At 40.0% G+C, this 16813-nt stretch overlaps 1 protein-coding gene across 2 annotated transcripts in view; it reads right to left on the bottom strand.

Annotated features, from left to right (window-relative positions):
* Bre1 (E3 ubiquitin-protein ligase Bre1) overlaps nt 1–6862 on the bottom strand; it is a 193614-nt gene extending 186752 nt beyond the window's left edge. The window contains exons 1-2 of one of the 2 annotated variants that reach the window (XM_067082213.1): nt 6721–6862; nt 1592–1711 (exon numbers count right to left, since the gene is read on the bottom strand). The gene's annotated coding sequence lies outside the window, so the exon portion shown is untranslated. The remainder of the gene's footprint in view (nt 1–1591; nt 1712–6720) is intronic. The other variant, XM_067082214.1, reaches the window with a different exon arrangement.
* Between the last annotated feature and the right edge of the window lie 9951 nt (nt 6863–16813).

The raw sequence follows: 16813 nt of genomic DNA, 5'->3' as shown, positions 1-16813 counted from the left end.
CCATTGCAAATAATTTTTCCCATTTTGGACTTTTGTGTTTATCACACAGGACTGCAACACTATCCAGAGCATCGGTGTCACCATCATCACTATCACTATCAAGATCACTTTCACTTTCAGGCACTGGGTCACCATACTAAGATTGTGACACTATCCAGAGCATCGGTGTCACCATCATCACTATCACTATCAAGATAATTTTCACTTTCAGGCACTGGATCACCATACTAAGCGTCACTATTATCAACACTATTGTTTTCACTATAACAAAAGCCCACTAGGTCCAGATGCACCTGATTTATCAAACACTATCGGAAACACTTTTATTTAAATCACATGTGGATGGTGATGCACTGTATTTTTCACTATTGGTAGATGCTCCTGACTTGATAATATCACCCACAATATTCTCACTATCACTATAGCAGCGTCTTCAGCGATCACATCATCTTCACCATATTCTTCATCACTTTTTTATATACAATACAATACTACTTTAGAAATCTCTCTCTCTCTCTCTCTCTCACCCTGATGAAAATAACAATACCTCCTACTCTAGACATTAACTTTTAATATCCAAGACTCAATTTCATGTTCTTTTTTATTATTATTATTATTATTATTATTATTATTATTATTATTATTATTATTATTATTATTATTATTATTATTATTACATAGGTAATAATCCCTCTTTCAAACTTGTAGTGTTGAATGTTACTGCTGCTGAATACATTAACCCTGAAAAATCAGTTATTAGAAACACTCTATATCAATGGATCAAGCCCGCAGGAAGAGGTTCTACTAGGGCCAACTCTTCCAAAACCTAACCTAATTCAAAAGTTCAAGCCAAGACGCAATGCATTACTACCCAAATACTATTCTCCTTGCATTTTAATACAGTTTTATCTATTAATTAATTTACTAAACCTTTACCTCTTTCTTACTTCTTCCTAATGGACACCAAATTCTTTGGAAGCTTGAATTTCTAATCAGTGGCCCCTTTGGTGGGCTTGTTCCATAGGAATAGGGTTCTTCATCTTCTGAATAATAATAATAATACAATAATAATAATAATAATAATAATAATAACAATAATAATAATAAAATAATAAAAATAATAATAATAATAACATTCTCCAGAAGCTTGAATTTCAAGTCAGTGGACCCTGCGGTGGGCTTGTTCCATATGAATTGGGCTCGTCTTCTGAATAATAATAATAATAATAATAATAATAATAATAATAATATTCTTTGGAACTTGAATTTCAAGTCAATGCCCTCTAATGGGTTTGTTCCATATGAATGGGGCTCGTCTTCTGAATAATAATAATAATAATAATAATAATAATAATAATAATAATTGGCATTACCACAGCCACAGTTCACTGACTGCTCAACTCAGGTGTGCACATGAATGCGTACAATCAATCAGTAATGAATATAGGAAAAAGACACCCAATCACTTAAAAGAAAAAAAAAAAAAAACGAAATCAACGACATTTTAACACAAATTCTGCAACCATAAACCATCAACATAAAACGCGCCTGTCTCCGCGTCAATTTAAATGGCTGTTGAATAATGACTAACCTGAGGACTGCAGTATTAATTGCTTTGAAGTTGCCGACCTCACAGGAGCAATCACGCCGGGGGTTTGCCATCAACTTCTCAGCTTAGCCATTTAAAGGGTAATTTTCCTGGTTCCCGTCTCTGTAAAAATGTGAGTAACTGTTTAAGTTATGTGATTTACAATGTGGAAATGTGAGCAAGTGTTTAAGTTCTATGATTTACAATGTGGAAATGTGAGCAAGTGTTTAAGTTATGTGATTTACAATGTGAAAATGTGAGCAAGTGTTTAAGTTATATGATTTACAATGTGACAATGTGAGCAAGTGTTTAAGTTATGATATGATCTACAATGTGACAATGTGAGCAAGTATTTAAATTATATGATTTACAATGTGAAAATGTGAGCAAGTGTTTAAGTTATATGATTTACAATGTGACAATGTGAGCAAGTGTTTAAATTATGACATGAAAATGTGAGCAAGTGTTTAAGTTATGATATGATTTACAATGTGACAATGTGAGCAACTGTTTAAATTACATGATTTACAATGTGAAAATGTGAGCAAGTATTTAAGTTATATGATCTACAATGTCAAAATGTGAGCAAGTGTTTAAATCATGATATGACTTACAATGTGAAAGTGTTAGCAACTGTTTAAGCGCTGGGAGCTACAAGGTCATTCAGCTCGGAAAATGATGTTGGAACAATTGTTACGCGTGCTACAAGAAGTTGGAAAGCAAGATGGAAGAAGGAGAATATGAACGGAGGTCAAGTAAAACGAATGAAACTGGCCGCTGCTACGGCCCCCAGGGACGCTGCAAAGAACCTCAAGTCATGCCTACAGTGCACCTCACAAGGTGCACCTGATGGCACTACTCCCCAATGGGGAACAAGGGGTAGAATGTATGTTAGACTAAATGGAATTGCTGTTGGAACAGTCCTCCGCATAGACCTTGAAAAAGGCCTATTCTTTCTTTAAATCTTCAGCTGAAAGAGTCAACAGACTATATAAACCCACTGAAGGCTCTAAAAGGAAATCATCCTGCACAGAGAGATGGATATGTTTTGGGAAAAGGTGATAAGTAAGTAAATATGAAGGAACAGAAAATAAAACCTATGAAAATTCAGTAAATGTCAGCTGAGAGCAGGAATGAATTTGTTCCTCGCTTAAAATTCTAGAGATCAGGGGATTCCACAACTGCATTAGGCAAAAAACTGTTCCACATTTCAGTTGTAACAAAAATAAAACCCTTAGCATATTGAGTAGTATTAAGCCTGATATTAAAAAGATGGCACAGTTTACAATAGCAGCCTACCTAGTGTAGAGAGCAAATATAGCTAAGTCAGGTAAAGAAGAGTGTTGAGGATGTTTGTCATTGTACTACATTTTATGCAAAACTATATGTGTATACATTCCTCAGATTGTTTAACAGAAGAAAAGAACAAGGCCTTTGCAATTGTGACATAGGGAAGGGTACACATGTAAATTAGCACATACCCAGTTCAAAAATTGATAAACCTCTGTGGATAAAGTTTAGGCCAAGTTGCATACAACTTGAAGTAACTATGCTATTATAATCTTGTCTGAAAATAGTACTGATCTTCATCCTGTCAATAAGTTGAATCAATCGACTTGATCCAACATTTTAATTCAATCTCTGCAAGTGGAAAGAAAATGGGTTTAACGATTAATCGTCCTAGACAGGACTGCTCAGAGCTGCACTACCAGAAGTTTACTGAAAGTAGCTCTCTAGACTTCTTGAGAACTTGAATGGTGGTTCATGTGCAATGAAAAGGAACCTCTATGATCTAGACAAGAGGGAAAATCAAATCGAAGCCGTAGAAACAACCAAGCACAGCATCAACTGCGGGTGTGTCAAGCTGGCCTGGTTCAGAGACCAACAGAAAGTTGATGACTCCTATGACACCAAAAAAGGAGAGAGTAGAATGCTTAAATTTTCTCTCCTTGCCCTAGCTCAAGTCTTGCGTTCACCCTGGGCAGGAGAGCGTATCATCAGTGTTGCGGGCACTGTGGTTGATGTTGCTGGGGCATCTCCAATAAGAGGGAAAGCAGCATGCTTGAATGCTGGACAGCGGGGGCATCATCAAAGCGAGCAGCAACCACAGCAGCTGGAACAACTGCCTGAGTGGACCCTAGAGTGCACTCTAATGACGACAAGGGTTTGACAAAGGGGCAGTAGTTACTTCCCTGAGATCTTTGTGCAGTGATGGAAATTCCTCACTCTTATTAATGATAATAGCCACAGTAATAACCTATATAAAAATAAAATTGGTTTTCATTACGTGTATCAAAAGGTGACATTAGCCTCTTGAAATTGGTAATATCTATGATCATGTGTTTAAGTAGAGACCTTTGCATTACTTAAAACATTCTTCAACAAATTATTAAAATCCCAAAATCATGATCAAATGCCACTAATGTTATGAATGCACAGACAGAATATACAATTTAGGCCAATATCCAAGTACTGGGACCTATGAGGTTATTCAATGCTGAAAGGAAAATTGACAGTAAAAGGTTTAAAAGGTGTAACAGAAGGAAAATCTAGCAGCTGTACTATGAAACAATTATTAGAAGAGGGTGGAAAGTAGGATGGAAGAAGGAATATAAATGGAGGTACAGCAAAAGGAATGAAGGAAGTTGCAGCTATCGGCTGATGGGAAGCTGCAAAGAACCGTAAGTAATGCCTATGGTGCACTGCGTGAGGTGCGCTGACAGCACTAACCCCTTACACAGGTTACGAACGTATATTGGGCTAATGATACCGTGTAACAAAATAAACAGTTGTAAACCTTGGAAAGGATTGAAAAAAATATTAAAATCAGGAGTTTCTATTCATAAACCTTAGCCAATCTTAAACTTCAACTAGAAAAATCATTAGTCTTCAACTTCAAGTGCCATCTACACCTGTATGGCTACGGCTGAAACATTCTTTTTACCTAATACAGTATTATTTATATATTATAACTTATCAAGGCCAGTTATAGAACATAGGTATGCACAGGACAAAGCACTCACGCTAACATTTGTGGTCTTTGTATAGCCAAAGTAAGTGGCTTGATTGTAAGATTATTGCCATGTCAATACAGTAAACACTGATAATACAATTCAGCCTACAAAGGCCAAAGAATATAGGTTCCAACTCTACTGAAAGGGTTTTGAATGGTGTAAAACCCTCACATTTTCACAAGCTTCTCTAAAGCAACAGTAGAATTCTCTCCCAAAAGGGAACCAGCACATTACTTTGTCCTGGTGAGTTCTTTTAGATCATGGAATGAACGATTTAACTAACAGTGCCAATCACTGAAAAGCAACTCAAAGGAGTCATAACTGCTCAAAACTGTGGTCCATAATCCCTCCGCGTCTTGTAATATGTACGATGATTTTGAGGTTAATTTCCAACCACTTGAACTCATTGTTCATACCCCATATACACCTATAAGACTGGTATAAATTGACCAGAATATACCGATGAGCATTTACTTGCACACTGTACACACACAAGGTCTTGGGCAAACAGGGAAAATACTGAGCGTTGTTCGACCATATGTGCATAGCTTGTAAAGATACCAAGAAACCTTAGCTGCTGTGGGCACCATCCATGGATTGTGTGCACATACATCTGGAGTTCTAAATGAACTCATCATCACCCAAGACTGCGAGTTACTGAGCACCCTCCAATGCATGCTCAGGGAACTGTGGCACACAATCAGCACTACTGGTACTGACTGATGTGCTACGAGCCAGGGATAACCCCTGCAGGGAACACAGTTCCCAGCCGTGTTCTGTGACACTCCTTACGTTTGGCAAAAGCTGAACAGTTAGAGGCCCTGGGAGAGCAGACAAGGCCCTATGCATGCCAATGGTGAACCACAAGCGCCCGTAGACAGCATGATCACATGCAAGCCCATCATTCTGGTACCCATGAACACTGTACAATTGGGACCCTCACTCAACCTAACCTAACCTGATGGGCATGTGGACAATGCCGAAACATCATGGTTATTTTGCTCTCGATATGGACAAAGCTGAGCCCTTCAGTTGTCTTTTCCAAGTTTCTGGAATTTTGGCCTTGTTTGAAAAACCCAGACTAGTTCTTAGTCATGGCACCTTTGGTGCTGACTTGTAACCTTTGTTTCCTGGAGTGTATTGGCTGTGTTTCGAAACTTCCCACGAAATTTTACGTTCCACAGGGTTAGGCTACTACTCGTCTTTGTGAATATTTGTGCTTCATAGATCCTTCCATCGGCTAAAGTGCAACTCATCTTTAAGCCCGTGCGACAGGACGAAAGATCCCTGAGGCAATCTAACCGTTCAGCAGTAGTTCCAAATGCTACGAGACATAGCCTAGGCTACGTGCAATTCCTCGCCGAGCGCTTATAAAAAACAGATCGCATAAAACACAGAATTTAGGCCAAAGGCAAAGCGCTTAGAAAGGTGCTCAAAGTTGGTTAAGAAACCCCCATACTGTAACGAAGGGTAAAACTGAAGGCTACTGCGGCGGCCTGGTTCCTGACAGTTGGCGGCCGTAACGTTTACCACCTTTTGCTTACGTTTCCAGTGACGTTTATGTCGTTTGAGTTTATGATATTTAAAGTCTTTTTTTATGTTTTTACTTAAACACCGCGCCCATTTTGCAAAGAAACTAGTGGTTACCGAACCACAGGGAGGCGGAAGTAGTCTTCAGTTTTACCTAACGAAGTGCCCCAAAGTTAGGTTAGGCGGGCCAGTCAAAGGGGCCTAGGTTAAATTAGGCAGCAGTCCTGTTTAATTCAGTTAAAAGCACCCCAGGTTGGGCTAAGTGTAAGGCGGGGGAGGTTTGGCCCATGCAAGTCCCCTGGGGCCACGTAGGCTAGGCTAGCGACCTGGCGTCCTAGATCGTAAGTGACCTGTATATCAGTCATTTAGTAGTTCCCCATACCTGTAAGATTAAAAGATGGCCCACTACCTCTAAAACTACTTATTTGTTGCCGAAAATACGAAAAAATATTAATATATGTTGACGAAATTAATAAAAAAAATAAAAATATTTACGATACGTCTGACCCATCCACGAATCCCGGTAAGAACATCCATTAATTTTAAGCTCAAAAATGCAATTACGGCTCTTTTCAGGGCATTATTAACCTTTTCAGACGGTATAAGTCACCTATTACAGTACATTTCCTTCCCGTGAGATCGGTTTTTCGATGTTGTGCAAGAACGAGGACCCTAAATAGACGACACTTGGGATTAGAGACTCGGGAGTGAGGGACTCGTGACGTCACGTAAAATGAGTTGCCGATTCTTTCAAATTTTTATATTTTAAATGTTAGTCGTTTTGTTGTAGATACTTTGCGAATATATGTATAATAAAGCTTAATTATAGTATATTTTAATTTTTTAACCTTTAGACACACTAAAAATAACATAATACAACAAGCTTTTGTACTTTATTGAAAGTGCATTGGTAACTCACATGGTACCCTTGATAAACAAAGTTACATTTCAGTAATAACTCTTTTAAAGTTAAAGATTATAAACTAAATGAACGAATTTTTATTGAGCTATAAATACATTTTAAGTTTTTAAATTAATTTTAATTAAGATATTAATAATAAAAGCATGTTTATATGACATATTAAAATTCCGTTTTTCTATGAAACAACACAACCTACCAGCACTGGTTGCAAATTTGTAAGAACACAACTATCAACTTTTTTTAAATTTTATACCATTTTTCGAAATATGTTAAATATATCGAAATGAATACACCATTGTAAACGCATAATTGCACATGTCTTCGCGATGGGAGACTATTCTGAGTCATTTATACGTATAGCATAAATAGTATAGTGTATACCTACTAAAAAAAAATCGATAAAACACTGCTGGCAAAGTTTATGCCATCTGGAAGACACTATTCTGGTGTGAGTTCTTTGATAATAATACTATGCTGAATTGCATCAAGATGACTTCATCATGCATTTTAGGTAGTTCTTCGCACATTAAAAAAAACTGTTTTGACGATTTATACAGAAGGGCACACTGTAATAAAATGCTCAAATGATACTATAGTGGATTGCCTGCAAAAGTTCTAAATTCTGCCTTTACGAAGTTGGGTCTCTTGTTTAGAAGTCGCCTGGACTTTCCCTCTGAATTCGATTGGCTTATTCATCTCTTATGGAGTATTGTTTACTCTAATATATCGTCATGCATTAGAGGAATGACAGTCTCTCTCTCTCTCTCTCTCTCTCTCTCTCTCTCTCTCTCTCTCTCTCTCTCTCTCTCTCTCTGTGGAGCTGACTCTACAGTGAAAACTTTGAAGGACTCAAGTTATGATACAGGAAACAATTGATTGAGAGTACGTCCATGTGATATATATGTCTGCGTGTGCGCACCCGCGTGTATGGCATTAAAATGCAGGAAACACGATTAAGTATACGTAAATGATTTGTAGTTAAGTAGTCTTAGGAAAATGTCGAACATATTACGATATTGTAACAAAGTTTTTGCGAATAACAAAAACGTAAGGCAACCAAATCAAAATGAATTCATAAATGGAATAATCTCGAAGCGTCCAGTATTAATTCCATCCAGAGGCCAGTCTGCCGCAACGCCGAGACTTCTGTACCAGACATGTGAGGCCACTGAAAAAATGATTTGGTCTCAATGGTCATGTACCCAATATGCGCCATATTCATAGAAACCTTGAAGGCATTGTATTATGACTTTCCGTATTTATATTCCCAGGACTGTCAACGTACAAGGAAGTAAAGAATTCGTCGTTTAGAATCAATGAATTATGAAAAGTTATTAATGAAAAATATGATCTTGACAGTTTTGAACTTCCTGATGAATGGATTTGAAAAATTTAGAAATTCTCCACACTCAATGTGCACCAAAATCCTGGTAATCTGTTATGATAATCATTATTCATCAAATGAATAATAATAATAATAATAATAATAATAATAATAATAATAATAATAATAATAATAATAATAATCATAATAATAATAATAATAATAAATAATAATAATAATAATAATAATAATAATAATACTAAAGGTATGTGAAATACATGTATCATTATAACGTCTGATATTGAGAGAGAGAGAGAGAGAGAGAGAGAGAGAGAGAGAGAGAGAGAGAGAGAGAGAGAGAGACGTCAAAACAGGAGATTCTGCTAATCCCTGAAGTTGACTCAAGAACAGAGACAAATAGATGTGTCCATTCTTTCAACATCCACTACACCTACCATATTCTTTTACAGCTAATATATATATATATATATATATATATATATATATATATATATATATATATATATATATATATAATATATTGCCATAAATCAGAGAACCCAAAATGAGAAAAGTGTATGGAATTGGGATCAATTTTGACTGTCAAGTAATCGAGCCTGCTTCGAAAAAATGATTCAACTGACAGGTTATATCTGCGCACAAACAATTAAACAATTGTTGAACCAATAGGCAGTACAAGCAGCCATCCAAAGGCTAACATACCCACTGGATTCTGTGCCACAAAAGCGGCACAATATACAAGGGAATTTTGACTAGAACAGTGAAGACTAATTTAACTTCATCCAAGTTACGTACATTAAATCCAATTCCCAAAAGAAAAACAATTCGAGAAAAGAGGAGTAAGCCTGTAATTATTATTATTATTATTATTATTATTATTATTATTATTATTATTATTATTATTATTATTATTATTATTATCATTATTATTATTGATTTCTCCTACCTGCCAGACCAGTGCTCTGAGGGGCACTTCTAGGCTCATTCTGTTTAAGAAGCGGACAAAACCACCAATCGTGATATGCAGACTTGCAAGCGCCACAATATTTCACCCTACAAAACCACACGCAACCACCAGAATGACTGTACTGATACCCAAAACACGAATTAACGTAAGCAAATGGCATCTGGTGTCAGCACTTAGCTCTGTGGGTTTTAATATTCTAACGCAGCGGCAAGACACCACACTCTGCCTACTGCCAGTTACACCGACGTTTCACAGACGGTTTCAAAATACTGCAATCTAAATTGTTTCGAGAATGAACTCGGTCACCTTGCTGGCAAGGCAAGTGTCACGACCACTTAACTATGAGGAAAACAGAGTTAGACTGAAGAGAGAGAGAGAGACAGAGAGAGAGAGAGAGAGAGAGAGATATGAGCAAGAGTGAGACTATGAAGTTACGTGGAAAGCTGGAAGATAGAGAAATGGACGGTGATGAGAATGGTGGCAGAAGGAAAGAATGATGACAAGGTGATGAGAAAAGAAATATCTCAGAAGAGGTGGACCGTGGGGGCTGCATCAAAAGGTAGGGGCAAGCTTCAGTGTATATATATATATATATATATATATATATATATATATATATATATATATATATATATATATATATATATATATATATATATATATATATATATATATATATATATATATATATATATATATATATATATATATATATATATATATATGTATATATATATATATATATATATATATATATATATATATATATATATATATATATATATATATGTATACATATACATAAACATACTATATATACATACATATATATATGGAACTGTTACTCCAAGTGTTTCCTCAATGAGGCAAATGCCCACCACATTTACCCCTATGGGGAAACACCCTTGGCCAACAGTTGGTCGCCCAAAGGCTGCCCACATTGCTTCTTCAGAAGCAGTCAAGGGAGATTTATCTATTAGCCCAAGTGTTTCTCCAATGGGGCAAATGCCCACCACATTTACCCCTATGGGGAAACGCCCTTGGCTAACAGTTGGTCGCCCAAAGGCTGTCCACATTGCTTCTTCAGAAGCAGTCAAGGGTGATTCATCTATTAGCCCAAGTGTTTCTCCAATGGGGCAAATGCCCACCACATTTACCCCTATGGGGAAACACCCATAGCTAACAGCTGGTCGCCCTTCAGAAGCAGTCAAGGCGATTCATCTATTAGCGCAGTGTTTTCAATGGGGCAAATGCCCACCACATTTACCCCTATGGGGAAACACCCTTGGCCAACAGTTGGTCGCCCAAGGGCTGCCCACATTGCTTCTTCAGAAACAGTCAAGGGTGATTCAACTATTAGTTCAAGTGTTTCCCCAATGGGGCAAATGCCCACCACATTTACCCCTATGGGGAAACACCCTTGGCCAACAGTTGGTCGCCCAAAGGCTGTCCACATTGCTTCTTCAGAAGCAGTCAAGGGTGATTCATCTATTAGCCCAAGTGTTTCTCCAATGGGGCAAATGCCCACCACATTTACCCCTATGGGGAAACACCCATAGCTAACAGTTGGTCGCCCTTCAGAAGCAGTCAAGGGTGATTCATCTATTAGCTAAAGTGTTTCTCCAATGGGGCAAATGCCCACCACATTTACCCCTATGGGGAAACACCCTTGGCCAACAGTTGGTCGCCCAAAGGCTGTCCACATTGCTTCTTCAGAAGCAGTCAAGGGTGATTCATCTATTAGCCTAAGTGTTTTCTCCAATGGGGCAAATGCCACCACATTTACTAACCTATGGGGAAACACCTATAGCTGCACAGTTGGTCGCCCTTCAGAAGCAGTCAAGGGCGATTCATCTATTAGCTAAAGTGTTTCCCCAATGGGGCAAATGCCCACCACATTTACCCCTATGGGGAAACACTCTTGGCTAACAGTTGGTCGCCCAAGGGCTGCCCACATTGCTTCTTCAGAAACAGTCAAGGGTGATTCAACTATTAGTTCAAGTGTTTCCCCAATGGGGCAAATGCCCACCACATTTACCCCTATGGGGAAACACCCATAGCTAACAGTTGGTCGCCCTTCGGAAGCAGTCAAGGGCGATTCATCTATTAGCTAAAGTGTTTCCCCAATGGGGCAAATGCCCACCACATTTACCCCTATGGGGAAACACTCTTGGCTAACAGTTGGTCGCCCAAGGGCTGCCCATATTGCTTCTTCAGAAACAGTCAAGGGTGATTCAACTATTAGTTCAAGTGTTTCCCCAATGGGGCAAATGCCCACCACATTTACCCGTATGGGGAAACACCCTTGGCCAACAGTTGGTCGCCCAAAGGCTGTCCACATTGCTTCTTCAGAAGCAGTCAAGGGTGATTCATCTATTAGCCCAAGTGTTTCTCCAATGGGGCAAATGCCCACCACATTTACCCCTATGGGGAAACACCCATAGCTAACAGTTGGTCGCCCTTCAGAAGCAGTCAAGGGCGATTCATCTATTAGCTAAAGTGTTTCCCCAATGGGGCAAATGCCCACCACATTTACCCCTATGGGGAAACACCCTTGGCCAACAGTTGGTCGCCCAAGGGCTGCCCACATTGCTTCTTCAGAAACAGTCAAGGGTGATTCAACTATTAGTTCAAGTGTTTCAATGGGCAAATGCCCACCACATTTACTCCCTATGGGGAAACACCTCAACCAACAGTTGGTCGCCCAAGGGCTGCCCACATTGCTTCTTCAGAAACAGTCAAGGGTGATTCAACTATCTTAGTTCAAGTGTTTCTCTTGGGGCAAATGCCCACCACATTTACTCCCTATGGGGAAACACCCTTGGCCAACAGTTGGTCGCCCAAAGGTTGTCCACATTGCTTCTTCAGAAGCAGTCAAGGGTGATTCATCTATTAGCCCAAGTGTTTCCCAATGGGGCAAATGCTCACTCACATTTACCCCCATGGGGAAACACCCATAGCTAACAGTTGGTCGCCCTTCAGAAGCAGCATGGCGATTCATCTATTAGCTAAAGTGTTTCCCCAATGGGGCAAATGCCCACCACATTTACCCCTATGGGGAAACACCCTTGGCCAACAGTTGGTCCCCCAAGGGCTGCCCACATTGCATGTTTCACATTTACCCCTATGGGGAAACATCTTTTGCCACTGTTATTCAGCTCAGTGGTCTGGCTGAAGTACACTTTCTTCACTTCCGAAAGTGTCTTCTTCTAGCCTGTCGATAAAACAGCTCTTTCTCTCGAGCGAAGGCTTCTTTCTCTTTCCTGAAGGCCTTCTTCTCGCACTCGAACTTCTCAAGGGCCTGCTTAAAGAGCTCTTCTCCATTTCTGACGACTTCTATTTCTCTGAGCCTCTCATTCTGTGTGACGTTGAGGGCCTTCTTCTCTTTCTCGAGGGCTTCTCTCTCCAATTTAAGGTCTCGGTCATGCTTCACAAGCTTTTCTCTTGCCGCGATTAGGTCCCCTTGATCTTTTTTCAGTTCCTCTCTCATCTTGAGGATTTCCGTACCAAAGACCTCTGCCTCTCTCTGGAGGGCCTCTCCGTCCAGTATCATGCCCTGTTCCCTCTTAAGGAGCGCCTGGTGGCTCTGAAATAGGTCTTTTCTTTGTCTGTTCAATTCTTCTGTCTGTTTAGAGAACTCCTCCTTCTCTTTCCTGAAGGCCTCCTTATCCAGAAGGAGGGCCCGTGCATCCTTCTCGAGATTCTCTCGCTCCTTGATGATCTCCAATCTTTGCCTATTCAGTTCTTCCCTCTCAACGAGGGCCTCATTTTCCCTATTCAGTGCTTCTTTCTTCATAGCGTAATCCTCCCTCTCTTTCCGGAAGCCCTCTTTCTCCAGAGAGAAGGCACGCAGAAGCTTGCGGAGTTTCTCTCGCCCCTGCCTGAGGTCTTCTCGGCCTTTGTCCAGTTTTTCGTTCTCCTCGATGACCTCCATTCGAAAGGCCTCCATGAAGTTCTGCAGCTGTTCTCGCTCGATCTCGAACTTGCCTTTCTCCTGGTAGAGGAGTGCTCTATCGGCATCGTGAGCTTTTCTCTCATTGCTTAACAGCTCTTTCGCTCTGTCGTACTCGTTCATTTTTTCCTCGAGGGCTTCCTTTTGCCGACGGACGGCCTCTGCGATGATCTTATCAAGAGTGGCTTGAGCTTCCTCGAGGCCAGTGAGTAGACTTTGTGTCGTGAGAGTCTGCCGATCTTTGAATTCTTCGCTCCGATTCTCTGAGGAAAGCTGCTGGGAGGATTGTTCTCCAGCTACGTCCGCTGGCTCTGGAACAGACGGATAATATAGATAATCGCCATATTCCCACGAAGCCTGGCACCAACACATCTTCATTTTTTCGATGAGAAACCTCATGTCTCCTTTTTTTGCTCTTTGAAGGAGCCATCGATGTTTCTGCAAGTGGTCTATTATGGGGAAATTTTCTTCGACAGTCGCATCAATGGCTTGTAACTGTGCCGAAAACCTCTCCATTAAGTTGTCCCTTTCCTTCACAAGGTTCTTCATGTCCCTCTCCTTCTTGTCCTTCTTACGGTGTGCAGCTTGACAGGCACATTCCTTAATGTTCTTGATTACAAATCCGAGGTTATCAGCGGCAGCCCCTTCGAGGTCCCAGACGTGACCTTCCAGGTGTTCCATCCTCTGGTAATTCGCTGAGTCTGCGTCCATTCTTTCCACCTGGACCATCAGCTCGTATATCAAGTCGTCCCTCTGTTCGTTCAACTTCCTCCATTTCTTGTCCTTACCGGCTGCCTTCGGGTGTCGCTTCTCTTTGTGGCGTTTCTCTAGAACGAGACCTTGGCATGGGCACTTCTTTATCTTCGCCATGACAGCTTCCAGCTCTCCTTCTCCAGCCAGCTGAAGATCCATGATATGCCCGTCTAAGTGATATAGCATGTCTTCGTTCCCTTCGAAGGGATCGAGGTTTTGCACTTGTAAGTTCAGTGCATCCAATAACAATCCCTTTTCAGCCAGCAACTTTCTGAGTTTCTTCTGGCCAATGCGTGCCTTCGGGGCCCCGTTCTGTCTTCCTCCCGTCAGATTTCGGTCTTGGCACCTGCAATTTTTCGTTCTGTTGATCGCTTCTTGCAGACTTCTGTTGTCCGTGGCAAATTCAAGCTCAGCGATGTGCCCGTTCAAGTGGTTCAATAAGACGAAATTTTCCTGGACGGGAGGCAAGTTCGCCATCTGGTCCATCAGGGCAAACACCAGTTGGTTTCTTTCTTCCATCGCTCTGTCATTGAGAGGTTTCGGTGCTTTTCCTTTTTCCTTAGCAGGTGGTGCTGGTGGTATCCATGTCCCGTCGGGTGTGATATTTTCTATAACGGGTGGTTCGTGTGCCCTCCGTTTGCCATTCGCTTTAGCGATTTTTTGAGCAGGAGGTTTCTGTTCCTTCCGTCTTCCGTTTTCTTGAGGTCCGTCATCAGCAGCAGAGTCCGCCACTCCTTGGCCCTGTTGGACTTTCTTTAAGAGGGCCTGCAAGTGAAGTATTGCCCTCGAACGTCGAGAATTCCGGCTGCGAGATCTTGTATTCTCCTTCTTCTTTCCAGTCGTCTTCGTTTCCTGCGAACGTGTTCGTGGGTCGGTCGTTAATATAAGTCTATATCCCCGATCCTCCACAGATCTAGGGCCAGGTGATCCAACTGGGTCTCCAAATAAGTCAAACAACACAATTATTCTGCAAAGGAACACCCACAAACTAATGCATAGCGGAAAGACGTTCATCTTCGCTAGTTACTCACTATCAACACCTCTCGCTAGGCCTTGTTTTGGAAAATGTCAACCTTCTCAAGAATCTTTCAGAACTCTTTCAGGGCTCGCTCAGTCTTCCAGGGGAGCCGCCCCAACTCCCCAGCAGATCCTTGTCATGATGACGTGCAGTCTTGAGGAAGGCTTCAAGGTGGAGAAGGGGACTCGCTCCGGGAATCATTGGCACGGAACACAGTACAAAGGATACTTTTGATTCAGGCGGCTGACTTTCCTCTCACACACCTGCTAGTGCTAATTTATTTCCTATGATTTGAAGAACGCCGGGTCAAATTAAAGTGTGCTCAGTTAGTGATTCGAATGATTATATGAATAATAACTCATTGGCCATAAAGGCTCTCTATACCCTTTCCTATCTGTATAGTTATCACATCACTGGGGGTACATGAGTCCCAATGTGTCTGGGAGCGCTCGATAATGCGAAAAAATCATTATTTCGAAAATTCAGCAAAAATAGAAATTTTATGCCAACAACGTTCATTTTGCTGTCCTTTTTTTTTTCTAAATGTTTATATTTTATGGTGGAATAGTCAGAATAAGAGTCCCAGCCCTCTAAATACGAAAAAATGTGAGTTATTTAACGAAAAAAAAAAATTCTTTACTTATTTTTATATTTTCGTTCGTAACCCAAAAACTATGAAAGTCAGGCGAATGAATTATTTTTTTTGAGAAAACCAACAAAATTCCCTAAATATCGACATATAAAACAATGGAAAACGAATAAGTCCAGTTGGTGAAAAAATTGATAGAAAAGAGGGTGAGAAACAGAGCGCTCTGCCCGGCCTATGGTGAGAATTATCTCTAGAAAACATTTTTTTTTGAAGAGCCCTATCTCGGTTATTTTCATAGAAATTACTTTGTAAATATACGAATATGTAGAGGAAAAGTTGAAGAATAAGGGAGAGTTAAGAAAAACGGCTTTCGTAATGGCAACAGTATCATTTTGACGTTATAAGTTGATCAACGAAAAAAAAAAGTTACCGTTGTCAACATTATTCTTCGTAGCTCAAAAACTATAACAGTTAGGCGAATGAATTATTTTTTATGAGAAAGCCAACAAAATTCTCTACATAACGACATATAAAAGAATGAAAAACGAATAAGTCCAGTTGGTGAAAAATTTATAGAAAATAGGGTAAGAAACAGAGCGCGCTGCCCGGCATACGGTGAGAATTATCGCTAGAATTTTTTTTTGAAGAGACTTAGCTCGGATATTTTTCATAGAAATTACTTTGTAAATATACAAAAATATAGAGGAAAGGTTGAGGAATAAAGTGAGAGTCAAGAAAAATGGCTTTGGTAACGACAACAGTTTCATTTTGACGTTATAAGCCGTTCGAAACGAAAAAAAAATGTTACCGTTGTCAACTTTACCGTTCGTAGCTCAAAAGCTATAACAGTTAGGCGAATGAATTATTTTTTATGAGAAAGCCAACAAAATTCTCTAAATATCGATATATATAATAATGAAAAATGAGATTCAGAGCCCTGCCTAAAATCCAGACGTCTCTTATGAGATGCACTAACGCGTTTTCCGCTAGTTATACCGTAAAAACTTTGCGAAAGCATGTTGGAAACTGTTCTCTATTGACGTCACCGTATGCAAACAACCACACGATGTCATTGTGAGAATTTTACTACGCCATGGATTTGCGCATTCACAGTACAGGAACTAAAAAAAATTTA

The sequence above is a fragment of the Macrobrachium rosenbergii genome, chromosome 39, assembly GCF_040412425.1.
Source record: "Macrobrachium rosenbergii isolate ZJJX-2024 chromosome 39, ASM4041242v1, whole genome shotgun sequence".
Lineage (NCBI taxonomy): Eukaryota > Metazoa > Arthropoda > Malacostraca > Decapoda > Palaemonidae > Macrobrachium > Macrobrachium rosenbergii.
This window is presented reverse-complemented; position numbering and strand designations above follow the sequence as displayed.